The 22,310-nt window shown below is 53.8% G+C and overlaps 1 long non-coding RNA gene across 9 annotated transcripts; it reads left to right on the top strand.

Annotated features, from left to right (window-relative positions):
• The first annotated feature begins 22 nt into the window (after positions 1 to 22).
• On the top strand, positions 23 to 21,825 carry LOC106029174 (uncharacterized). 9 transcript variants are annotated; one of them, XR_010051685.1, is made up of 9 exons: positions 23 to 8,208; positions 8,518 to 11,686; positions 12,339 to 12,421; positions 17,048 to 17,201; positions 17,515 to 17,700; positions 18,791 to 18,876; positions 19,102 to 19,226; positions 19,354 to 19,410; positions 21,396 to 21,825. It is a non-coding gene; the product is annotated as an uncharacterized LOC106029174 (long non-coding RNA). The 9 variants fall into 9 exon arrangements; XR_010051681.1 differs by having other exon boundaries at positions 18,627 to 18,876; XR_010051682.1 differs by having other exon boundaries at positions 18,791 to 19,226.
• Positions 21,826 to 22,310: the final 485 nt, after the last annotated feature.

The following is a 22,310-nucleotide window of genomic DNA, read 5'->3' as shown; positions in this document are numbered from 1 at the left end:
CTGTGCACGCACGAGTGCGCGTGTGCGTCAGCCCCGCTGTTTAATGGGGTGCCGGGACCGCAGGGGCGCCGAGCGGCCGCCCCCCCCCCCCGCCCCACACGTGTGGCTCTCATTACTGTGAGGAGGTGTCAAGGCGGCATAATTAGGCGCGGTTCCCACATCCCTGCGGCCTGGGCTCTGGCTCCGTGGCAGGGAGCCCAGGCAGGGGCCGGGGCTGCCGGCCGGGGCATCTAAGGGACTCCGCCAGTTTCCACCTCGCTGAGCAAAAAGATGAATGGGGCTCTGTCCCCCACATGGGGTCTGGAATCCTCAATTACGGCAATTACATCAACAGGTCTCTGCTGCAGAGGCTGGGGCTTAGGAGAAGAATCCTGAAGCTACGGTGGGGTTTTCCCTGTCTTTGAAAGGCACGGCGGATGAAAGGAGGCTCCATCTCCATCTAATTGGGCTCTGGGTGGGGAAGGAGGGTGGGTTTGTTTTCTCGCAGGGCCTGGTGCTTTCTCCCTGGGTCCCCAGCGCGCAGGGCGGCAGGCAGCCATCGAGATGGTCTTGGTGTGGTATCAGAAGAACGGATTGCTTGGGAAGGTCATTTCATCTCGCTGATCCTCAATGTCCACATCTGTAAAACGGGCACAACGCATGCCACGATGCCCTCCTTCCTAAGATCTCAAAGGCTCTGGTGCTACCTGGGCTCAAAACCACTGGATATTTCCTGTCTCACCTTCCTGGCTAGGCAGGCAGGACTCCAAAGGTAGCTCTTGTGCCCAAAGCGTGGCAGTCACCTGGAGTTAGAGGGGGTTGCAGGCCCACCCAGACCCACAACTTACCCACCTCAAGTGTCAGCAAGTGCATGCAGGAGAGGGAACCTGTGGCCTTGCTCTCGTCTGGAGAACAAGGTTAGTGATGTTTGTTCTTTTCTGCATGAGAAATGCTGTGATGAAAAAGAGGTTTATAGGGGGAAAGGTATTTTATCCAGTCTTTCCTTCATTCACTCAATGAACATTTGCTGAGCAGCTACCACAAGGTAGGTGTGGGCTTTGTGAATTATAGTCAGTTCTTAGACACATTTTCAAGTATTTTTCTTCCTATTTTTTTGTTTGTTTGGTTGGTTGATGTTTTTGAGATGGTTTCGCTATGTAGTTCAGGCTGGCCTTGAACTCGTGGCAGTCCTCCTGTCTCAGCTTCCCAAATGTGGGGATTACAGGCTGACCTTGAACTCACAGCAATCTTCCTGCCTCAGCCTCCTGAGTGCTGGAATATCAGGCAAATACTGGCACACCCTGCAGGAGTGTGGGGTGATTTTCAGGTTTTGTCATTTATGTGTGTGAGCCAGGTGTAAGACAAGCAGGCACCCAGGGCCACTGAGAGCACCACGTCAGCATGTTTAGCAGCTAGCCAAAGCATCACCTGTGAGAGGTCACTGTCCTGCTCCTCAAGGCCACTCTGTGTGTCCACAGCAGCAGTGACAGCCTGTGCCTTTCCAAGGCAGGACCTGAGAACACACCCTCCAGTGCACCCCAGGGAGGCAGCCTCCATGCAGGAGAGCAAGAGCTCAGGGCTAAGCCTCCTGAGAGGCCACATCGCCGGGGAGGCTCAGCCTGACCCCAGCCGGATGGACTCGAGTCAGTGTGGTGGCAGGAGGAACCAGCTTCCTGGCCTGGGCGCCCACCCTGGCACGAGCAAAGGCCTAGTGCTCCAAGGCAGGGCACCTGTGCCTGGCTGGACGGGTGAGGATGCTTGGTGCCCTCCATGGTGGCTCCTCTGTGTGTGGGGACAGTGGAATGTGGGCCACCAGGAGCCTTTCCCTGGGTTCCAAGCGTTGATTGCTTGTGTTGGACGGCACCCTTTGGGTGCTGAGTTAATGTTTGACTACACTTGCAAACACAGGGTATCTGTTTGTCTCCGGCGAGGATGCAGGGCACATGGGCTTTGGCACCGCTACCCTGGGGACTGCTGCTCATTCTCTTTGGGCATAGGAAAGAGGCAGTGCCTTACCATGGTCCTTCTGGGTTCTCTGTGGATGGAGGTGGTGGCTACTGTTGGACAAAAATGATCCTGGGGGATGGTGGCTCTGGGCTTGAGAAGTAGTGTCATGCCAGTGACGGAACCTGAAATCTAGGATTGGAACTGAATTCAAGTCTGTGTACTTCCTTTTCTATTTCTTTTCTTTTTTTTTTTTTTTTTTTTTTTTTGAGACAGGCTCTTCCTATGTAGTGCAGGCTGACCTTGAACTCTCTGTGTAACCCAAACCCAAACTGGCTCAAACTTGTGCGGATCCTCCTGCCTCAGCCTAGAGTGTGCTGGGATTACAGATGTGCACCACCGTGCTCAGTTTCTCAGCTCCATTCTGCTGGGCCTTTTGGATGGGGCCCTCATTAGTCCCAGCCACAGCCTCAAGTCCAAGGGCAGTGACTGATTACAGCCGGACTATTGCTCTGGCCACTGGGCACATACATGTTACCATCCTGGGGGGACTGGCATTAGTGTGCAGGGAAGAACTTCTTTCAGGGTTTCAGGAGTGGCATGGCCCTATTTTCCCTTGTAAGAGTTTTGTTTTGTTTTGTTTTACCACTGTGGAAGCAGCTCTGAAGATCTTTCCAGTGAACACAGAAGCACCTGCCTCACTGAGCACAGGGTGTCAGCAGGGCGACTACGGGGCCCTAAGAGCGTCTCCCACAGCACTAGGGCAAACTCTCCCCTTGCTCCCGGGGCCACCTTGAAATGCCCACCTCCTGTTCTGACTTGGCGCCCCTCTCTGGAGAGTGAGGGCCATTGTGATCTCAACCCAGGCAACACCCAGCCACTCTCAGGATCTGGGTGTCAAGGTGTGAAGATTGTGCCTGCACTCACTGCTCTAAGCACCGTGCAGGCCCTGCAAGTGTTGTGTTTCAGGGCATTTGGGGCTGACGCCCATCTCTTCCCCTGGAAGAGCCACTCACTTTCCAGGCCTGGGAAAGCACCACTGCCAGCGGCATCTGACCTTCTCTGCCCCGTGCCCTCTCCCTAGCAAGGCTGTAGCTTGCAGGTGGTGGGGAGACTCAAGAGTTCCCCAAAGTCACTTCACTGGGAGTCTGGCTCTCCAGATGTGCCACCATAAACACATCTGACACTTCAGCCCCCAATTCCATTGAGCTCAACGAGGGTGCAGGGTGTGTCCAGGGAGCTGTCTGGAAGCACTTGTAGCTCCTTCCTTTGAACCTTTGGGTGTACATTTCTCCAGTCCTGGATACTTCTCAAGTGTTTGCTATGCATCAGAGCTGGGCTCAGGGCCCTGCCTTAGCTCCTGTCTGGTGTAGAAAGGACAGGTATGTAATGCTGTGTAACAAGCAATCCCCAAGTGTCAGTAAACAATGAACTTCCATTTTTCCTTCGGCTCCCTTGGAAACTCGGCTTTCCAAGAAAGGGATCTGTTCCTGCCATCAGAGGGTGCCCTCCTCGGTGCCCACAGCAGCTGCACCCCGTTGGACCTGCCACTTGGGGGGAGACAGTATGGAGAGTTTACACCCCTGAGGAAGGCTTCCTACCGGAAGTCACACTGCCACTCCTGGCGGCAAGCAGGGCACAGCGGTGGACTCCTTCCCCGGGCCTGTGCACAAAGAACTGGGCCTGAGGTTGAAAGGGCCATGCGGGATTTGAAGTGCAGAAGCCCTAGAGAAGGTTTGCTGCTTCTCCTGCTTCACCTTCACACATACACTCACACTCACACACTCGCACGCACACACACACACACACACACACACACACACACACACACATACACAATGGCGGAGCGCTGCAGCCCAGTAGTCAGATGATGGACAGCGTGTTTTGGCAGTTCAGAGAGCCGGTCCAGATGGAGACATCCGGCCAGGAGGGTGGAGGGAGGCGGCACCTCTTGCTTCTGGGGCTTGCAGACGCTGGACTTGGGCGTTTTGTGCGTGGTATCTCGGTGGGTGGCTTCTCACACCTGCAGAACCAACTGCAAAGCCCATTCAGTCCACACTCTTGACTTAGCACGTGTGCTGTTCCCACCCCAGGGAAGTCTGGAGGCCTGGGGGTGGGAGGGGAAGTGGTTTGTAACTCGGTTTGACCAAGGAGCTTTCCTGGAATGGACCCTGGGGAGAAATCCGATGCAGCAGGGTCAATTAGGAGCTGGGTTTACTGTAGATCCAGCGGGGCCTCCCCCTCCCCTCTCGCCTCACCAGCCCTCTCCGGCTGCGTCCCCGCCCCCACTCTGGTCCCTTGCCCGCCTTGCCTGGGCCAGATCAGAGCTGATGTGGGGGGTGGGGCAGAGCACACAGGTTTTGGCTCCCGGGGTCTCACAGCATAAGGATGGAAGGGATAAGGTTGCAGGCTCCAGGGCCCCAGTGTTTGCATAGAAACTCAAGAAGAATCCTCCGGGATGGGCAGAGGGATGTGGGCTGACCCGTGGAGGGGTGTGGGTAACCGGAGTCAAAGAAAATAAGCAAACTGCACGGCATAGGCACCCAGAAAGCAGACCGCCGGGAGCTTGGGGTATGTGGCCATGCAGAGCAGTGGATGGTGGGGACTGGGCCAATCCAATCTGGTCAGTGGGCAGTGCCCTGGGCTGGGCCAGTTGCCCCTCAGTGGCCCAGCTGTTTGCACCTGGCCATGCTTGCAGCTGTCTCCAGCAAGCTGGCCCTGACCCAGGCAGAAGTTGGGCTTCACTGGTCTTCCTGCCCCTCCTAACACCTAGGGATGGGGACAGGCTCTGTGGACCTCAAGGGTGGTTTGGGTGAAGCCAAATTGCTGCAGAGCTGGAAGCCGCTCTGGACCCAGCACCAGCTGAGGTTTGGTGGCCACCGGCTCTTCCGGATCCTTGGGCTACAGACACAGGGGCCAAGATGCTTCCTCTGGGGCTCCAGGGGCAAGCGTGTCCTGCTCCTCTGCACAGTCCACGGTCTCAGAGCTGATGTGGACCCCAGCCGGCTGCTGGGCCTGTGGTTGTCAGCCTCCTGGGCGTCACCTGGGAGGCTGAGAAAAAGGTGGATTCCCAGGCTCTGAGCGTGGAAGTTCTAGGCTCTGATGTTGGCCTTGCCCCCACCCAGCTGTTGGCTCTGCAGGTCCCACGCTCAGAGGGGAGACTGAGTCAGTTCCCTGGGGCAGCAGAGCCCAGCAGTGCTTGTGCCTGGCAACCGCCTTGCCCCTGGAATTTACTGTGCTCATTAAGTCCGAGGCTCCAGACCCGCCCTTGCTGGGCTCTCCCGGCAGGTCCCTGCCAGGGCAGGTTTCTGCACTGGCCCACTTCTGTGCCATCCAGGGAAAGGAAGCCTTTCCCTGATAGGTGACACCATCCCCTGTTCCTTAGGCCCTTAGGATGCTTCCCTGAGCGCCGGGGGAGCTGCGAGCCTGGAATACAGCCAGGCACTTGACAGAGAGGCTGCAGGCACACACTTCCCACCCCTCCCTGTATGCACAAGCGTGCACACACACGCGTGTCCACATGCACACTGGGCCTGGCTGCAGAGTACGCTCTCCTGGAGGGACCAAGACCTGGGACGTCACTCGGGGGAAACACTTTCATTTTCATTTCTACATTTCAAGAAGATTCTCCCTAAAAGATTGCTGGTCTCCTTGTAACTGCCTGGGAAGCTGAGGTCACAGGCTGGAGCCTCTCATCCACACCTACCCTGCATGACGAGGTCAGGGACAGAGACTCTGGGTATCTGATGGTAACAGGTCCCAGTGCTTGGAATGAACTATAAACTGTTCAGACAATAACTTGTATGTGTGTGTGTATGTGTGCATAAGTGTGCATGTGTGTATGAAATGGGGTTCATGGGTCCATATTCATGGATTGAACCACAGATTGAAAGCATTCAGAAAAAAAATGCAGGGCCAGGGATGTAGCTCAGCACACAGTGCCTACCTGGCAAGCACAAGGTCCTGAGTTCGATTCCTGATACCACAAAAAAGAAAAGAAAAAATGCACCTACACTGAGCGGGTAGACTTTTTTCCTGTTGCTATGTCCTCAGCAAGGCCGCGCAGTGAGGATGCCTCTAAGACCCACATTGTTCTGGAGGTGGCTTAACGTGGGTGGAGGGTTTGCACAAGTTATATGCAAATGCTGTGTCATTTTATTGATTTATTTGTTATTTATATTTCAGATGGGCTTGAAATCTGTTACCCAGTCTGGTTTTGAATTCCTGGGCTCACGCCAGTCTCCTGCCATGGCTTCCTGAGTCGCTGGGGCCACAGGCGCCTGCTGCCATGCCTGGCCACTGTGCCACCTCACACCCTGGATCTGAGCATCCAAGAATTTGGGTGCCTGGAAGGTCCTGGAGCCCACCCCTCACAAATACCGAGGGGTGACTGTGTGGGTGGAGAGGAACAGGAAATACACATGGTGTCCAGGGTAGAGGATAAAAGGTTAACAAGACATCATAAAACAGACACAAGTGATCTTTGTACTATTTTTATTTTTGCGATTTTTTAACCGTTCAAAATTTATTTTTCTGAATAAAATCATCTATACAGGGTATGTGGTTTGTTCAAGGACACAGAGCAGAGGAGCAGGTGGCTGAGTGGTTTGCAGGAATATCCTGCTGGTCACTGCTTACCATCTCTGGATTTCCACGTTTTAAACTCAGTTTCAGTGCCAGCTGTCCTGGCTTCTTCGTGATGTGTCCACATTTCCTGTACTTGTCTTTCCTCTTAGGGTGGCAGGCAGAAGTGAATTCTTTCTTGGTTGTTTTTTATTTGCTTGTTTGAGACAGAGTCTTGCTAGCTGTTTTAGGCTGGTCTTGAACAGTGACCGTCCTCCTGCCTCAGCCTCCTAAGTACTGGGATTCAAGGTATGTGCCACCATGCTCGGCTCGAAGTGAATTGTTTTACCTTTCCTTTCTTCTTCTTTTGCTACCTGTAAGGTCTGTGTGAAGTACCTTGTCTGTCTATTCCAGGCCAAATCCCAAGGGCTGCAATATAATAGTTGCCCAAGAAATATTTCTCAGAAGAGTTGATGGGGAAGTGAAGGGAAGCCAGAGCTGGCCCAGACACACACAGGTGTCACGTGCGGGCTGGAGATGCTAGAAAGGGGACCGCGGTTGGCAGGGTGGTGTCACAGTCTTGGAGGTGGCCTTCTGAGAATGACTGACGTCCTTTGGGAGGCCCTCTCCTTGCTAGCACCCCCTCCCCCCGCCTAGAGGCTCTGTGGGACAAAGGACACTGTTGTGGCAGATGGTGAGGGGGTCCCAGGGACGTCGGGCTGTGTGGGGCACAGTGCCAGGTGGGATCTGCCACCTTCTGGAAACAGAGGAGTCCTAGACCATCCCTGGGTATCATGCCTGCATGCCCTGGGCTTCTGCCAGGCCACCCTGTTTCCCCATGCGGAATGGTAGCCATGCCAAAGGTGCCCTGCAACTTTCCTCCTGTCCCTGGGGTGCAGGGCCCCAGGCTGCTGCAGCCCAGGGCTACACAGGCCCCCAGGCCAAAGTGCACCCAGGAGCCTGGGCATTTTTATGTTAACGTGGAACACCAATGCACACACTTATTCAAATCCCCCAACGCAGGGACTCATGTGGTATGGAGTGTGCCCCTTCCACCCTGCCCTCCCTGTGCCCAGCTGCCCTACTGATGTTCTTAGTTTCTGAGGAGAATGTCCATGGGTAGTTTGTCTGCTTACTTATTTTGTTTCTTGAGATGAGGGTCCCACTATATCATTCAGGTTGTCCTTCAACTCACTAGGTAGCTCAGGTCGGCCTTTAACTTGCAGTGATCCTCTTGCCTCAGCCTCCTACGCACGAGGATTACAGGGGTGCACCCCCACGCCAGCACGACGGGTAGTTCAGGGATGCACAACTGAATGTATATCAGTGTAGATTTCTAGTCACTCTGTTTGCGTCTTGCCTTGTGCACTTAATGGCAGGTTGAGGTGCTCGCCTTTATTCCTAAGAGCTCATGGAAGTCTCTGTGTTTGGTTTCCTGGGGCTTGGGGCTGTCTTGTATATGCAGGTATCAATAGACAACCGAAAATGCGCACAGGTCTGTGATCAAAGGAGCCCGCTCTCAACCTCCCCTGCCACGCTCCCCTGCCAGCAGAAGGGGGACCCTGTGTTTCCACAGGGAGAGAAGGGCACTCGGGAATCACAGAGCGAGGTGCGGGGACCTCGCATCAGCGCAGTCCAGCGTGGTGACCACCAGCTGCCCATTCCTAATGTGGTCACGAAGGCAAAGTACTACGGGTCTGCCCAACTGGATCGTGCTCTGAGGTGGGTGCGAATCACAGTCTAAAGATTGAATTTGAAAGGATAGAAACCTCTTTTTAATCAGTAGTGTTTTTTTTTGCACTTATCACAGATTGAAGCGCTAATACTTTGCATGTATTGGTTAGGGGAATCTGTGAGAAAAGTTCCCCCACTGCTTTTTAATTTTTCAAAATGTGGCTCCTGGAAAGGTTAGGATCATATATGTGGGTGATCAAAACATATGGTGACGGTTTAAATTTTTAAAAATTATTACCATAAAAGGCAAATTGCCATGAATTCCCTTTAAAAGTCTCCCCCTATCTTGGAACACAGGTATCCCATTGTCCTTGCCGCTTTCTGAAGAAGTTCAGGAGTCCACTTCCTAAGGTCTTTATGCGTGTGACCACGGCTACCGAACATGGCCCCACGGAAAGGCAGCTCGTGAAAACGTTCCCGGGCATCCTCCTCCACCTGAGCCACCGGACCTGCACCATACTGCTTCTGGCTCTTCTCCAAAATCAAAATGACCAGGAAAGGTTAACATTTTGTTGATTTTGAGATGAAGTCTTGCTGTGAAGCCCAGGCTGGTTTTGAACTCATAGTGATCCTCCTGCCTCAGCCTCCCGAGTGCTGGGATGACAGGCATGTGCTACTTTTTTTTTTTTACAGGTGGGTAATGACGTTTCCATGAAGGTTGAGGCTTCGGGCATCAGGAAAAGCGAGTGGCGTCACTGGTTTCTGCGGCCTTCACTCCAACTCTAGAGTCTAGAGGCTGGGGGAGAGCGAGGCTCTGTCACCTTTTTGGCTTCCAGAGTTGGGGCTCATCTGCCTGGGGCCAGAAAAGCCAGAGTGGCCGCCCCGAGCGAGCTGGCATCGAGCAGCCCCTAAATTCTTCCTGCTAGGGTGGGGGAGGCTGCGCACGGGGATTTTCACAGATTACACTCCAAGTGCGACCTCCGCAGGGCGGCTGGGTTCCCACAGGGACTGATCCATGCTGAGGGGCCCTCGGGAGCCAGACTGGGCTGCCTCTTTCTCCCGGGCAGCAGTGCACACAGTTTTTAATAATTAAGTAACTTTAATTGTCCTGGGAAAGCCGAGCTCGCCTTGGGGCACGCAGCGCAAACTCATAATTAATGTTACCAAGAGAGATTAGCAGAGGAGGGCTGAGAAATGATTCACTTTTTAAAAAGCGCCTCACTGTTAAGCCTTATTATCCTGAGTTTAGAACCTCATTTATCTGCTTTGAGGAGCAAGGAGGAGGGGGAAGAGAAAAAGGCCTGAGACCCCAGAGACGACGGCATGGGAAACGAAACCTGCACACTTTTGTCATGTGCTTAAAAAGCATCAGACAGGAGGAAAATGTTGCCATTTATCAATCGTGTTCTGGTGACTTGGGGGAATTTAAGAAATTCAGAGAAACTGAATTAGGAACGGATGACAGTGCGTGCACTTTAAAAAAAAAAAAAGTGATATCCTTCTCTGCTTAGAAATGATCTCTTTTGGGGACTTGTAGAATGGCTTTTTCTCTCTGGTTCTTTATGAAAGCCAGGCCAAACTGTGTGATTTTCAGTGACTGTTTAGGAAGTGGTGTGTTTGGTAAGTACTGGGTGAAATCATGAGAGAGAGTCTCAAAGGAGAGGTTGTCCTGGCACAGAGAGCAACGGTCAATGTTAAGGGCAAGCCCAGTGGGGCCTGGGGAAGAAAATCAGGGGCAAAAAGTGCAGTAGCTCCGAGCGTGGTGGTGGTACACGCCGCAGTACCAGCACTCAGGAGGCTGAGGCAGGGGGATCTCTGAGTTCACAGAGATCTCTGTGAGCTACACAGTGAGACCTTGTCTCAAAAACCAAAAACTAAAAGTGCTGTAGCAATGATAGAGCTGGGGAGGGGACGGGGAGAGGCCTTGAACATGCGGGGCAGAGTTACAAGGCTCTTCTGTGTGATTGGTGGTGGGAAGGTGGGATATTATGGGGTCCCTTGTGTGCTTTGTTTCCCAAATATTTGTCTCCTACATTATGAGCATCTAGGCTAGACTCAGATTTGCAACCCTCCTGCCTCAGCTTCCCATTCTGCAGGGAAACTTTTTGAGGGTCCTTCTTTTCTTCTGGCTCCTCTGCACTCGGATCCTCCCCAGAGGCACTGAACTCCTGAGGTGCTCTTCCTGCCAAAGGGTGTCCTGTACAGTGGGCACAAAGGTGCCCAGTCCCTTCCCTGACTGCTGGTGGTCAGTCACTGCCCACGAGGGGATGGCTGAGCATGCCAGGTCTCCCTCCTCCCCTGCTTTTGGAGGTGACCAGAATGCAAGCTGCTCTAGCCAGCCCTCCCTGCGGCTGTCCCTTTGTGACCTCAGGGGGTCTAGCTTCTGGGCCAGAGTTGTCTGAAGTGAGCATGAGGCCTCAGGGGAGGCTGAGGCAGGCAACCGACTCAGGCTCAAGGTAGAGGGGAAGGTGTGGGCTGGCCAGGCTCCAGGCAGAACGCCTGACTCCTCCTGATGGAAGCTGTGGGGGCAGGTTGGAGACCGCACTCCCGTAATGAATAGCCAGGGCGGCTATAACACCCAGGCTGATGGGGGACACTCGGAAGTGAGCAGTGTGCCTCCATAGCTCAGCCCGGTGCAAGCCACACATCCTGCGCCTGCGCCTCGCTCTCTGCTCTTAAACCGGGTCACAGAGGCAGTTCAGGGAGAATGCAGACTGTGCAGCCAAACTGTAAAAACGGCCGATTAGCATTTCATTTTATTTAGCGATTTTTTCCCCCTTTGGATATACTAGGGATTAAACCTGGGGCCTTCACACCACCCCACTTCAGTCCTGTTTTCAGTTTTTATTTTAAGACAGGGTCTTGCTAAGCACTAACTTGCCCAGGCTGAGCTCAAACTCACCATCCTCCTGCCTCAGCCTCCCAGAGTACTGGTTTACAGGTGTAAGAATATTTGCCAACTGGACATTGGGTGATTTTCATTGTTTTGCCATTTGTGGGTTTCCTTAGGGGCCAAGTCTTATCATTATCTGTTAACGTAATTCTGGAGACAGACCAGGGACAGTGGGAGCCTATCTCAGGTGTGTGTGACTTCACCTCTTGACCTTGGGCAAGTGCTCCTGGCTTCCGGCCCTCAGTTTGATCGTTTGTCTAAGAGAGGCATCGGGCTTCCCCTGCGCTCTATAGAACTTTGCTTGTGGTCTGTGTGTGACCCCAAAGCCCAGGTGCCTCAGAGCTCCTCTCTGGGGTCAGCAGCGCTGGGCTGCTGGCGAGGCCCCGGCCGGGGACAGGTTCACCTTTCCCTGCACCGTCCCCGCCCGTGACCCAGCAGCCTCTGCAAGTCTGGCCTTGCTGGGCCTGCAGCATGGCTCCCCACCGCCGGTGCGGCCAGGCGAGACACCTTTCTTGGCAGCACTCTCCAGGGCTCCCGGAATGTCTGATTACTCACAGGCTTGCGACAGCACGGAGGTCTCCAGCGCGTAGGGAGGCAGCTGTGGCTTCCTTCCCGATGACCTCAGCCCGTGGGGTGAGTAATGGAGCCAGCACCAGCGCCGGCAGAACTGGGTGGTCGGGTGCGGCTGGGGTGCTGGGGAGGCCATGGGGGAGGGCGTGGGGTGCGCTCGAGTCTCTCCTGCCCTCGTGGACAGAATGACTCACTCTTCTAGGGGATCCGCACCCACGCCTCTGCTTGTCTTTAGGTTTTGAGGCAGGGTCTCGATGAGTCCCCCAGGGTGGTCTTGAACTTACTACCATGGTGCAAGCCTCCTCTTTCCTGTAAGCTGCGCTTGCAGACCTGGCCCAGTCTCTGTTCCCCTGGGGTCTGCAGTCAGGCAGCTGCTCCTGAATGGGAGCCTGAGGGCATCCCAGGCTGTCTCTGTGCCTGGAAGTCTAGCCGGTCCCTGTCACCAAAAGCCCAGATGGTGCTCCTGGTAGCAGGGCGCGGACCCCCTGCATCCTCCCCGGAGCCCAGCTCCTCACTGCCAGCTGCTCCCTTTGAAGAGTTCTCCCAAGAGACATGGGACTCCTGTCCCCTCTACTGTGCCATTTTGGGCCCGCCATCTCCAGCCCAGGTGCTGCCTCCTTTCTTTGGGGGTACACACGGAGCAGTTTCCACTGCCTGCCCCTAATGAGAGGTCCCCAACATTCTTGTCCCCCCACTCTGCCTCCTCCTTGAACAGGTGGGCTCACCTGGTCTCTGGACACTGAAGAGACTCAGCCCGGAACAGGAGGCTCCCCACAACCTTGACTGTGGAATGGCTGGGTAGGTGCATGGTTGTTATCCAGTCCTGAGCCTTAAAAACTAAAGTGGCTTTTTGTTCCTTTGACCTGGATTAGCCTTCATCAAGGCTCCTTTTTTTCCTTTTTGAGACAGATTTTGGTTAGTTGAGGCTGACCTTGAACTCACTATGTAACCCAGGCTGGCCTATACTCACCACTCACAGTGACCCCCCTGCCTCAGCCTCTCATGGCCAGGATTTCAGGCGTGAGATACCACACTCAGCATCAGTCACTCTCTTAGACTCAGTCTGTCACCTTTGGAATAGTGGCCTCAGAAATTCATCATGGGCAAAGAACCCTGTGGTTCCATCAGGTTGCACCCCAGTGTGAGGAGAGAGCTGGAGAGCTGGTCTCTGTGGAATCTCCTTTGTCCTCTCTCTCTCTCTCTCTCTCTTTCTCTCTCTCTCTCTCTCTGAGCTAAGTCCTCACACTAAGCTATGCCTCTATTCCTTTTTATTTTGAGTCGGGGTCTTGCTAAATTACTAAGTTGCCCAGGTTGGACTGGAGCTCACAATCCTCCTGCCTCAGCCTTCCTAGAGTACTGGGGTTACAGATGTGTGCACCATACCTAGTTTATCTGAGACCATCTCTTAGGAGAAAATCTAGAAATCCAGGACCAGTCCCTCCCTTTCTCCAGGAACTCCCCTGGTGAGTTCACTTGAGGCTCTCAGTGAGGGCCACAGAGAAAGGACCTCCCCAGGCAGGGCTCAGATCTTCCTAAAGATCAGGTGCAAGGGACCTTTGCCTCTTCAGGGCCCTGTAACATCAGCCTGTGTCCCAGCGTTGAGTGCTCCAAAGAGCCACCCCAGGATCTGAGTCTCTGGCGGCAGGCTCCTGCCCCTCCTCCACTTCCTGTCCCCACCTCGGCCCAGGGGACCCAAGCCCCACCTCTCACAGGGGAGATAAACGCGCCTTTCCGAGTAACGGAACCAACATGTGCGCTTCCGGAGGGGAAAGCAAGCCGACTTCCACTCCCGCCTCGGTGGCTTTTTTTCTTTTCTGTCCCCACCCTTCCCCTTCTGCTTGGGTGTGTGCTTAACACCGAGGCACTGACATCACAGGGCCCTGCTGGGTTTTTTCCTTTAGAAATCCTTTTCCAGGCAACTGTGTCAACACCGTTTTCATACTTCGGACTGGATGGGAGGGAAGGGGGGGGGGAAGACGTTGAAATCCTCCAAAATAAGGGTTTTTATGAAAACCAGACCTACAGATGCTGGGCTTGTCCAGCTCCGAAATGCTCTCCATGCTTGGGGGACTGCGGTCCCTTGGCTGGACAGGCTGCTGGAGGAGGCCCTGGGGTTGCCAAGGCCGGCATCCGAAGGCAGATGGGATGGGGGACTGCTTCCCCGAGCCCCAGGCCAGCCTGTGAGGCTGGACTCAGCTTTTGGGGTGGACAAAGGAACAGTGCTCTGGGCATCCTTATGTCCTAGTGTTCCCCAGGCTCATCCCTGCCAACCCTTAGAGCAGTGGCAGGACTCAGTGAGGGGTTACTCTGTGGGGGCGATGGTGACCAGAGAGATCTTAGGGTTCTTTTTGCCAACGGGGTGGATGGGTAGGTGGGTGGTGCTGGGAGAGTGGGTCCGCCCAAGGGCCACGGGATAATTGCAAAGTATATCACTGAGTCAGCTCTACTCTCCCCGGCCACGAGACCCCAGCTTTGCAGGAGAGGAACACAGCAAAGGTGGACAGCAGTGACATAAAGCCCGGGCTCCCTGCAGAAGGAGAAATGTGGACATCTGTCCTAAACAAGTAAGACATTGATACAGGGAGAAGTGGCTCACAGTTTCTCAATGCCACTGCAGCAGTAGCTGGGCGTGATAGCCCACACCTGGAATCTTAGCATTTGGGAGGCGAGGCAGGAAGATCACCACCAAGTTCAAGGCCATCCTGGGCTACATAGTGAGTTCAAAGCTAGGCTGGACTACATTGTGAACTCTTACTGAAAAAAGAGAGAAAGAGAAGAAAGAGTAAACTGTTTTGAGTTAGGTTATTCTTTTGTCTGTTTCCTACCTCTTAATTCTTTACCTTGAGTAATAAAAGGGGAGGGTAGGAACAGGACAGGTGACATGCTCTAAATGAAGGAGCACTTGGATTAGGCCTAGGGTTTCGTTTGTGGCTGGGGAAGAACCACTGGGCAGCTTGCTGCCCGCTTTTCCTGAATTACTATGATTTTTTTGAGACAGAGTCTCCCTACGTAGGACAGCCAGTCTTAAACTTACCTTGTAACCCGAGGTGGCCTCGAGCTCATGATGACTGGCTGCCTCAGTCTCTCTAGTGCTGGGATGACAGACGTGTGCCACCATACCCAGTTCCCCTGGATTATTATTGAGAGGGTCACATGCATCATGGTTACAGTTATACTTTGTGTGTTACAAATGAGTAAACACTTTGAAAATAGTCATTTTTCCATGAGGATAGTAGGTTGGAAGTATTAGTGATGCCTTTACTTTACTGAGCATGTACTACATTGCGTGAGCAGGGCCTGGAGCTCAGCCCATGTTTCTGGGAGCTTGGGCTCCTCCCATGCTGCCAGGCGACCCAGGGCTGTATTTGTGGTAGTTGTCCAGGACAAAGCCAGCTGCAGTTGGGGGCAGTGTGCCGAAGCCCAGGGCGAAGGTCCAGGACAGGCAGCTCCTCCCAGCCAGCTGCTCCAAGTCCCAGCTTGAAGTCAGGACCAGAGAGGGCAGAGAGGTGTCTGTGAGCAGCTGCATAATGGTCCTTCAGAGGTGGCTCTGTGGGTGCAGATGGGGAGGACAGCTCCAGCAGCAGCTTGCTCTGACCTAACCATGGCCCTACGCGCCTGTCCCTCCCAGGTAGCTGTTGCTCTCTGAGACTGCACCTCGCTCCTGGCTCTTGCCGCTTGGGATCGCTCCCGAGAAGGGCCTATCTGTGGGCCTCTGTCCCCAGCCTGAGGTGGAAGGAAATGGTGGGGCAGTGGGTCCCAACTGAACGCAATGGCAGCCGTGTGTTGCTTGCTTCCTGGTTCTCCCCGGGGGCCGTGGTGGTCACAAGCCTGGGGAATTGAGCTGCACTCCCCAGAACAGGCCTCTGTCCCTGTCTCTGTCCCCCAGCTAGGGCCGGGGGTTTTAGGCTGCTTCCTGTGTCACTGGCCATGGCTGATAAAGTCTGGATGGTAGGCAGTTTGAGGTTCCTCCACTGATGGAGACATCGGGCTCATGGTTGTCCAGGGGCCCAAGTTCCCTGGCCCTGAGGACCTCCCCGGTGACAACCAGTGGCTCTTCAGGCAGAACAGATATTTTCCGGGTGTACAGAAGTATACCACTAGCGACTTTGTGGACTGTGCCCAGTGATTTGAGAGCTGGAAGCTGGGGGCCGTGGGCCCCTCCCAGGCAGCTGTTCCCAAGGCTGGGAGAGCGTCTGTTTGAGCTGGGCTCCTTCCTGCCCCAGCCCCACACAGGCCCCTCCAATCATAGGCTTCCCCACCAGCCAGGCCCAGAACAGATGGAAACAGATCTCTCGGCACAGCCAGCTGATGTGGATTTCACAGCGGGAGGAAAGAGGGAGAGAGGAACAGACAGCTCAGCCCCTTCCCACAGCCGCTTGGAGGCCACACGGGCTGTCCAGCTGTTCACCCCCACACACTGCAGAGGGGCAGAGGAGGGTGGAAGCTAGAAATATAAAATGCTCAGCTCCGCACTCTCCTAACTTGAGCTCCAAGGAGCCTCTTGTGCAGCGGCACTGTGAAAAAGGTGGACCCCTCTTCGTTCTTCTCTCCCCGCTTCCGGTTCTCAGCCCCTCTGCCCTGGCTCCGTCTCCATCTCATTTCCACACACACAGCCGCCTGATCCCTTAGCCCGGCTGTGCATCCTCCTGTCCTAGGAAGCAGCCCTCCTGTTCTCTAACCTGGCGATTTTAGCACGGAGCGAGCTCTCCTCGAAGCCTCCACTGCCGTTTCTTAGGAGGAAGCTGTCATTTTATGTCCAGGCTTGTGATCCCTGCTGGACTGGGTCATTCCTCTCACAACATCAGCTGCTTCTCAGAGCAGGGGCTGTCTCTTCGTTGGCTCCATCTGCTTGAATCCTTTGGGAGTTCTGTGTCTTTCTTCTATGGGAGCGTGTCAAGCAATTGATAACCAACTCTGCTCTCCACAAAGACCCTGTCTGGTCAGTTCGGGCTGCTAAACAGCATACCATAGACTGACCCGCTCGTACCACGGACCTCTCCCTCTCTCAGTCTGGAGAGCAGGAAGACAAGGCCGAGGAGGGAACCACAGTAGTGTCTGCTGAGAGCTGCCACCTGGCCACTTCCTCCTCTTATGAGGATGCTAATCCTAGCCTCTCTCATGACCTCAGCTGTACCTAGTAACACCCCAAAACCTGCAAGTGACTTCCCCCTGGGGAGTGGGCTTCAGTGTACGGGAAGGCCCCAAGCATTGAGGGGACACAAAACCTTGAGTCAGGGAGCTTAGAGCCAGGGTGGAAATGTAGCTTTTGCTGACTGATAGAGCTGACTGTGGCCAGACCCTTGCACAGGGCCCACAGACCCCTGCTGAAGACCCCTCAGAGTCTGAGCTGGCGCAGCAGCCCTAGAACTTTCTCCCTGCAATGGGTTACAGCTTCTTTCCGGCCCTTACTTCCTGTCCCCACAGGTCTGAGTGGCCTTGATCCCTGGGGTCTGACAGCATCAGTAACATGCCCAACGCGTCCCTCCTGGTCTTCTGTGTTCCTGGCAGGATCTGCAGCCATAAATCATTTCTGGTGGCTGCTGCCGAATACCAGCCCTGGAAAAGGCTGCAAAGAGAGGTTGGTCTCCTTATCCTCATTTGGGGAAACTGAGGCCCAGAAGGGAAGCAACCCTGTGACGCCACGTGGGGGCTCAGTGGACACTGGAGACCTCGGGCTTTGCGTCCTTGCTCTTGGAGGATGGGGAGCCTGTGACGCATTCCCAGAGAGGATCTGTCAGGAAGGAAAGAAGGCGAACAAGCTGTCTATTCTTGTTTGTACCCTTTTCCCATGCCAGGAGCGGACCGGCCTGAACATTTAGGTTTCCTTTTCATGTTTCCTTTCACTCTGCTTGCCACAAAATGCCTTTCTTTTCCCTCTCTTCCGTTGGCAGGATCCTCACCAAGGCTGTAGAAAAAGAATCTTTTAAGAGCGTTATCTATCTATCGACGCACGTTCAGGCCCTGACGGTGACCTGGAGCTGCGCTGCCTCTCCATCACCCAGGAAATGACAGGGTCGCGAGGAGTCTGAAGCGCCTCCCAGTTCTGCCCGTGGATTCCTGACCATTGTCTGGATTTGGTAGGCTGGAGCGGGTCCATGTCTCCTGGGTTGGTCCACTGTTTGCCTTTCTTTCTTTCTTCCTCATTTTTTTTTAATTTGAAAGGAAACTCTGACATCTTAGGTACTGATTGGAAATTCATAAAAGCAAGAGGCGTTGTGGGTTGCTGGTCCGTCATCTTTGCCCCTTGGGCACTGGGGGAGGACGTGGCCACCTTCTGAAGGCCTCTTGGGCACTGGGGGAGGACGTGGCCACCTTCTGAAGGCCTCTTGGGCACTGGGGGAGGATGTGGCCACCTTCTGAAGGCCTCACTTTCTCTAACTCTTCCGCTTTTTTCTTTGGATGTTCCAGGGGAACATCTCCCTTGAGTAGTCACCAGCTGTCTGTCTGCCTTTTGTGATTCCTGTCCTGTCCTATGAGAGGAGGGAGCTGAGCTTTTGAATCTTGGTCATCACAAACGTATAATACAAAAACAGAACTGAAGGTGTTTCTGCAATCTTTGGATGAGAATCTTAGAAATTCTTGAGAAATATCGTTAAGTTTTATGTTGGGACAGCTAGAGGCAGGATGTCAGAGAAGTGACCAGCAGTCCACAGAGGCTGTCCTGAATGTTTTGTTTTAAATGAGGTCTGGCTACGTACGTGCTTTGGGCTGGCCTAGAACTCACCAGGTAGCCCCAGCTGGCCCTGAACCCGTAGGGCTCCTCGCCAGGGGTTGGTTACAGGTTTGGGCCACCACACTTGGCTACCTGGAGTATTTTGCTCTTCAACAATAATGGAAGGGGCTTACATCTGCAGAGCATGAAGATGGTTAGTTCTTGGCCTTGTAATAGGTTTTACTCTTTAGTAGTGCTATCGAGTCCAAGTGGATGTTAAAAGTTTGTGCTAACAGCATGAGACTCTTCAGTTCTTCATTTTCTTTCTTTCCTTTTGTCTTTTTGAGACAGAGTCTCGCTATGCAGTTCAGGCTGGCCTTGAGCTCACTTTGTAGGCCAGACTGGTCTCGAATTCGCAATGATCCTCCTGCCTCAGCCTCCCGAGTGCTGAGATTACAGGTGTGAGCTACCACACCCGGCTACAGTTCTTTGTTTTCCAATGTCTCCGGGTATAGACACACTTTGGAACCTTCCAGAGCCTCTTGGAAGGAGACAGAGACAGAACATTCTCCTCTTTGGTGTGCACGTGAGACTTGAAATGGTAAGCTCCAGACTCTAATGGTGTCAAGCATAAAAAGAATCTGGAATGTACAAACCTAGCTTCTTTCCAGGAAAGATTGGGTTTTCTTCCCAAACGTCCCTGGTTTTCATCAAAACTTGAAACATAGCCAGCCTGAACGCACCTGCCCTCTGGCTCTGTGTTGGAAGACAGGAGAGACGGAGGAGCTTTGAGTTTTCGTTTTGCTTTCCCTCTGACTGTGGGCAGGCAGCTTTGCTCCTTCGGGCTTCATGCCTTCGTCTGAGAGATGAGTGGCCGGACTGCTTGACTTCTCAGCTGAGACTCAAAGAGCAGACCCAAGAAATATGTGGCTGTCTGCTTTTTGAATGCTGGTAAGAATCGTTGGACTTCTGGTGGGGACAAGTGAAATGTGTGTTGCCTTTTGTTAACCAAAAGCATCAACTGCCGAGGGCTTGGGATCCAGCCTGAAGGAAATGTTACCAAATGCCTCTCTCCTAGATCACATGTGAGAGAGATGGGCAAGCAGCAGAAGATACTGAAGAAGACACTGAACAAGTATGTATAGTAACCTGGTGCAGAAACCAGATTTGAGAATGTCTTATTTCTCTAGGAAATGTTGGCTACCTGTTACCTTCCAATCCACTTGACAATTCCTATACTTGCATATGTGTGTGCACGCACACGTGAACAAGCCCATCCCTCCACTGATCCATTCATCCACCTGTCCATGCACCTACCCATCCATCAGTCATCCTTTCCTCCATTCATCCATCTAACTACCCACCCATCTATCCACCATCCAGCCAGCATCCATCACCCACCCAAGGACCCTCCCAGTCCGTGACGCGCATGATGTAGTGGGTAGAGGAGGACGAGTCCCCAACGAAAGGGCTGAAAGAATTACAAGAGGGCTTAGAGGAAGGAAGAGAATGCTCCCAGCTGGGGACATCAGAGATGGCTTCGTGCAGGAGCTGGCCTTGGCGCTGATCTGGATGAAGGTGTGAAGAGGAAGGGGCAGTGAGACAGGCACAGAAGCAAAGGCCAGGGACCTGAAGTGCTGTCCTTGCTGGGGGACATCAAGCAATCCACAAACACAGTCAAATAAGAGAGAAACAACATTAAGCTGGAAGGACAGGGTGGTTATGGAGCGGTGTTGCGGACAGGTCTGCACAGTCATCTTTGCAGCAGAGTATGCAGGAGAGGGCGGTGAAGAGCAGGACAGAGAGGCCAGGTGCAGGTGGACAGTGCCCAGTGCATTTTGTTACAGCGTGAGGCAAACGTGGAGATGCAAAGGAAACAAGTCTTCTGAGAGCTTTACCAGCCGGCCTATCACATGTGGGGCCTGAGAGTCCTCCGGTGACTGTGAAACAGAGAGTCAGGGAGGACCCAGGAAAGGGGAAGAGGGTGTGTCCATGTGAGATGACAGCTTGAGGGTCCTCTCGCAGGTGGCCTTGCATGTCACTCTTCTACAGCTGCAGAGGTGGCAGTGTGGTGGCAGGGGCATGCTTGGCCTGGGGTGTGGGCCTTCCTGAGAAGGACTGGCCTGGGAAGAGCAGAGGCCTGCAGGCATGAGCCACCGATGTGCGTCTAGTAAGAAGCCACGGCAGTGAAGTGGGAGGAAAGAAAACTAGACCTGAACCCCCAAAATAGGCAGATGATCTCACGAGTTCTCATTTCACCCCTGAGTAGACCCTTGGGAATTCTTTTTTTTTCTTGTCTTTTTGAGGCAGTTTCACTGTGCAGCGCAGCTGGCCTTGAACTCACTTTGCAGCCAAGGCTGACCTCAAACTTGCAGCGATCCTTCTGCCTCTACCTCCCAAGCTCTGGGACTCCAGGTGTGTGCCACCACACCTGGTGGCCCTTGGGCATTCTTTCCCCTACTTTGTAAGTGAGAAAAGTGAGGCTCAGAGTTTCAGTAACTTGAACTCAACACTCTGGGTCACTTGGACGAATTGCTGGGCTGTATTTTTTTCCTCCCACTTTAATGATGTTAGACCTAGAGAGACCAGGCTTCCTGGGCACCCGGGCAAAGCAGAGCAGGAAGGCAGGAGACAGGAGGGAAGGAGAGCCAGGCCTGCGGGGTGCTCTGCAGGCTTCCTCCACGGATTCCTCAGGACTGGGGCGGACAGAGAGGCCGGGGAGGCCGGGCGGGTACGGGTGGAGCAGATGCTGACCCGGAGGCCAGGCCGGAAAGGACGGGCCCTGCCTTGTGGCAGCAGAACTGGGAACTACGGAGGGTGGAGGGCGGCAAAGCAAATAAAGCTTTGTTGGTTTTGCTGAAAGAAAATAAGAGAAGCCCAGTTTACTCCCGAGGGCCTGTGCTGAGGCAGCTGCTTTGAGGCCCCCAGCGGGACTGTGAGCCTCCTCTTCCAGGCACCCCAGTGTGCACACCCCGGCCTCCGATTGCAATGGCTTTTCCTGTGAAAGTATATCTACACCCCGTGAAACGCTGCATCCTGAGGGTCTATTTTCACCAACTCACATTAAAGCTTAGCTATTTCTTCCTTGTTCTTCTTTCCCCCACCTTTTTTTTGAGACAGAGTCTCACTGCAGCCTGGCTGGCCTCACCGTATAGCCATCCTCCTGCCTCGTCTCCTGAGTGCTGGGATTACAGGTGGAATCAGGCATTTCCATCACCGCAGGAAATCCCTTCCCAGCCCATCCTTGCCTCCCCCAGCAAGTCGGTGACATTTCTGGTTGGCTTCGATGACTCTGGGATGCCCTGGAAGTGCAGTCATTGTGGGTGGCCTTCTCACATTTGCCTTGGTGTTTTCGAGATCTGGCCACACACACAGATGCCGATTTTATCCCGGAGTGGTATTCCCCTATGTGATACTGTGTGACTTATTTTTCTGCTCCCTTTCTCTTTTTTTGTATTACTTGTACCCTCTTATCTGCTCCCTTTCGATGGACACCGAGTTGTCCCCAGGTTTGAACTATCCTGAATAAAAGTGCCCAGCTGCTTTGGCAGGGGACTGTTTATTTGTGGGCAGGAGTTTTCACGTCTCTTTGGTAATTACCCATGAACAGACCCACAGAATAGATGCCGTGGCCACTGGGACGCACTGAGACCAGGTAGCAAAGAGTCAACTGTAGCCAGGCGTGGTGGGGCACACCTGTAATCCCAGCACTGGGGAGGCTGAGGCAGGAAGAGCTTTGTGAGTCTGAGGCTAGCATGGGCTCCATAGTGAATCTGAGACCAGCTTGGACTAGAGAGCAAGACCTTGTCTCAGAACTAATTGTGCTCATCTCATTCCAACTCTGCTTTCAGCAGTGGCAAATTGGCACTTTGAAACTGGTCACTGTGGGAAATCAGCAGGTTCTACAAGTCGGGGTTGCCTTTCCCCCAGACAGCCCACTGCTAACCCAGGCAGCCACATGTGGGCTTTCACAGAAACTCCCAGTGCTTGCAAGTGGCAGTGGCACTTAGCACCTTCCCCCAAACCCGGGGGGGG

The sequence above is a fragment of the Cavia porcellus genome, unplaced genomic scaffold (genome assembly GCF_034190915.1).
Source record: "Cavia porcellus strain 051 isolate PalLab524CR breed Dunkin Hartley unplaced genomic scaffold, mCavPor4.1 scaffold_14, whole genome shotgun sequence".
Classification (NCBI taxonomy): Eukaryota; Metazoa; Chordata; class Mammalia; order Rodentia; family Caviidae; genus Cavia; species Cavia porcellus.
Note: the sequence above shows the minus strand (reverse complement) of the source record. Positions and strands in the feature narration are given on the sequence as shown.